At 36.3% G+C, this 4313-nt stretch overlaps 1 pseudogene; it reads left to right on the top strand.

Annotated features, from left to right (window-relative positions):
- Positions 1 to 4313, top strand: part of LOC106753153 — a 32509-nt pseudogene that overhangs the window by 18084 nt on the left and 10112 nt on the right.

Here is a 4313-nt window from a genome sequence, read left to right as displayed (position 1 = left end):
GCTCTTTTCGCCGAGGGATCGAGTTAAGGGTAGGCTAAGAAAGTTGCATGACAATTAATTAATCAAGCTAATAATTCAAGAGGAGTAAATAAGAGAGAGCGGATAAGATGAATTTGTAAACCCCCCAACAACTCCATTCATCCATCCACTTTTGTGTTTAACCTCAATTGATCAAATTGCATTCATGTTTATTTTTCTGCAATTTATAAAAATGCCAAAATATTATTTTTATGGTCTTGATTGGTTAAGCAAAAGCACAACAGTTTAGTGCCGTGAGTCTCTTGGGAAAATGATACTTGGACTTACCATTTATTATTACTTGAACGATTTGATACACTTGTCAATTCGTTAACACCTGACAAAGTGCAAGCGATAATAGAAATGCCTGCGCCTAGAACAGAAAAGGAGGTTCGAGGTTTTCTGGGTAGATTGAACTACATTGCTAGGTTCATCTCCCAATTAACCGCTACTTGTGAACCAATGTTCAAGCTGTTACGGAAGAATCAGGCTGTGGTTTGGAATGAAGATTGTCACGCCGCTTTTGAAAAGGTCAAACATTACCTGCAAGACCCTTGATGAGTCGATATTTTATCGATTTCACTTAGTTTATTGTGCTAGAATTAATCATGGAATTGTGCTTAATTGTCCGATATTTTCCCGTTTTTCCTAATTATGCTTAATTTGACCAGAAATTCTAATTTTAATTAATTTGAATTTTCTGAGCTAATTATTTGCATTATTATTTTCAGGGAAAATTTTGGAAACACAATTTGGGACATTTGGAGGAGACAAAATAAATTCAAGACTCTCAAAATTAGACATTTTAAACTTTTAGACAAGCTTGTACATATTGGGCCCTTTTTAGTAACAATTTTGTAGAAGCCCAATTTTGTAGAACACATGCCCTAGAGTTTTAATTTTTTTAGGGTGGACCCCACCCTCACATTGGATGACACTTGGCCCTAGGGAAAGGTGTGGAGCCGTCATTCACCTTGCTAGGCTTGGTCTGTAACGTTTTTTTAGAGAGCAATAGAATGTTTACCCGGGGGGAACGTTAACAGCTCTGCAATTTTATTTTGGTTGAAATATATATTGAGACACACTCTCTCGGCAATTCTCTAGGAGCTAGCTGGCTGGAACGTTTGATGGTATCGGAGGGGGTAATTTTTTAAAGAGTTTAGCGCAGCGGATTAATAACATAGAGAGCGTAAAGCGTATTAGGTCACAGTTGAAACGATTTTAGCCTTTTTTATAAAAAACAATTTTCTTTCAGAAAATTAACCAAGCAGTTGATGTGCGTTAAAGTAAAATGAGTATAGGGCATAAGAAAACCACACAAGGATTTTTATACTGGTTCGATTCAACAGAATCTACGTCCAGTCGTTAATGACTACAAAGAGTGATTAACAGTTCCACTAAAAAGGATTTAACAGATTACAATGAAAAGTACAGAAATAGAATGAAAAGAACCACTCTACCAACTTGAAGAGAACTTGCTCCGACAATCGACCAACGATTCACGAGCTTCTCCTTTCACAAGACCAGGTAGAGAACCTTGTCAACTTGAAGAGAGTCCACTTTGACTATCGACACACGATACGTAAGCCTCTCCTTTCACAAGACCAGGCAAAGAACCTTGCCAACTTGAAGAGAGTCCACTTCGACTATCGACACACGATACGTAAGCCTCTCCTTTCACAAGACCAGGCAAGGGAACAAAGTAAACAAAAGCTCTCAAGAACGTTCCTCTGACTACTCAGTGTTCTAAGCTTTCTCAGTTTACACAAAAGTTAAGTTTTGAAGCTTTCAAAAGCCAATTATATAGCCAAGCACATTGAATGCCAAACGTCAGCTCCCAACTGCCATGAATAATCGATTATTGTAAGTGATAATTGATTATTCAAGTCCGTTATAGAAATTTTAAAAACTGATAATCGATTATTTGAAGTGATAATCGATTATTCAAGTGTGACTTGTGATAATCGATTATTCAAGTGTGACTTGTGATAATCGATTATTGCTTCATGATAATCGATTATTTTAGTTCAAAACCATCTGATAATCGATTATACCTTAACCATAATCGATTATACAAGTAGAAATTACAAAGTTTATCATTTTCCTACTACATTCAAAAACTACAAGTTGCTTTTTAAGTATTCTCCTATTACAATCAAACATTACAATTTGCAGCATCACTAAAACTTGTCTTCAGATTTTACCAATACTCCCTTATTGGTAACAATCTCCCCCTTTTTGATGATGATCAAAAAATCCTCTTTTAAAAGCAACTCAGTTTTACCTGCAGTACATACAAACTAAAAACAGCCACAGAGTTAGCAGTACCTGTTCAATTTTTAATTCTCCCCTTAATAAATTTCTTCTCCCCCTTTTTGATCATAAGCAAAAAGAATAATGAAAAAAAAAATTCCCCCTTAAAATTAGCTCCCCCTCAAAATATGCATGAAATTGTCATAAAATCTCATTATATTAAAACTAGCAGGGAAGTACATGAAATTTAAAAAAGCATGTAACAAAGACAACAATATAATAATCAACCTTAGGAGCCTAAAACAACACTAGAATTCAGGACTAGGAGATCGTTCAGTAGGTGGGATTTTTAGATGATCCTCAATGTTATGTAGTCGAACATCAAGCTCAAGAAATTGATCAACGAGATACTCATCAACAAATTTCTCCCACTCATGAATGTCATCAAAATGAGTTTTTTGTGTTATACTCATATCCTCTAACTGTTTAGATAACCGTGCAAAGTGTTCTTCCATAGAAGTTGAGGAAGAAGAGGGTATGTTAGAGGGTCCAGCATCAGATGGAGCAGCAACATTTACTGGGTTAGCCATATGAGTATCCATATCATCATCTTCATCATCATCAGGATGGTCATCATCTTTGTGAATAAGGACTCGTCCTCTGGTAATGAATCCCATCTGACGAAAGGTAGTATCTCCAATTTCTGATCCCACAGCTTCAATGGTTTGAACAAGTTCTCCTTCAACAGGTACTCCTTTATATTCTAAAATCCTAGAAACGAGAAGAGCATAAGGAAATTGATAAGAATGGGATTTCTTGGCTTTTAACATGGTGTCAACAATGAGAGCAGGCCAGTCGATGTGTATGTGATTTAAAATTCCATATAAGATAAGTAAATCCTGCTCAGAGCATTGAGCATGGTTGGTTGCTCTAAGACAGAGAATCCAAACAATCAAGTAGTGGATCATCCTCTCTTCAACTTTGAAACCTCCAACCAGTAGTTGTCTTCTATTTGTTTGCCTCTCGGGATGTCGCAGAAAGGATTGGAAAGTTAGCATCCTGTTGAAGTCCTCAAGTCCTAAATGGACTTTGACAGCATCATCCCAGATAGGAAGTTGAGCAACATTTGTCCAAACGTCATCATCTAAAATGATGCGTACGCCTTTAACCTTGGTAGATATTATCCCATCTCGATAGCGTAAGTTAAAGTAGAAAACTCTTATGAGATCGGGATAAATATTTCCTTTTTGTTCTACTAGATGTGCTAACCCCTGCTCAGCAAAAGTATTTGGAAATTGAAACCCATAAAAGCGAAAAAAATCAAGACGGATATACTTTACCGCCATGATTTTTCTTTCTTGCCAGGAGTTTACGAAATCTGCATGTTTCTCTTGATCTGAGATCCATCCATCTATGTTGGCGAGTCGTGGTTGAGAGGAGGAAGAGGCTCTAGTTGTTTTGCGACGATATCTTCTTGGTTCAGCCATGGATGAAGATGGAAAAGATGAAGGTTTATGAAGTGAAAGAGAAATGAAGAGATTTTGAGCTATGGATTTGATTTTAACAGTATTTGGTTGCAAAGAAGTGTCTAATAATCGATTATGGGGGCCTATTTATAAGAAAAATGGAAAAACTAGTCGTTTATGGCCGTTTATAGCCGTTATGAAACTGTTAGCGTGATAATCGATTATGGCTCGTGATAATCGATTATCAGTTCATTAATCTCTGCCCAGAATTGCATGATAATTGATTATGCCTGATGATAATCGATTATCTGCTCAAAGTTTTCCAGAATTGACTTTTATGACTAAATAATCGATTATGACTTAGTGACAATCGATTATGACGTGTTAAGGTCACGAAAAATGCAAGATTTTGCATAGACTTTGATTCTAGGGCATGTCTAATACTCCTAATTCTCTTCTAAGCTCAAAGAATCTATCTTTAGGTAAAGCTTTGGTAAAAATATCAGCTAACTGATGCAAGGTATCAACATATTCAATTTGACAATCCCCCTTTTGAATATGGTCTCTTAGAAAATG

Source organism: Vigna radiata, unplaced genomic scaffold, assembly GCF_000741045.1.
Source record: "Vigna radiata var. radiata cultivar VC1973A unplaced genomic scaffold, Vradiata_ver6 scaffold_235, whole genome shotgun sequence".
NCBI lineage: Eukaryota > Viridiplantae > Streptophyta > Magnoliopsida > Fabales > Fabaceae > Vigna > Vigna radiata.
The sequence above is the reverse complement of the archived record's forward strand: the minus strand, read 5'-3'. Positions and strand labels throughout refer to the sequence as shown.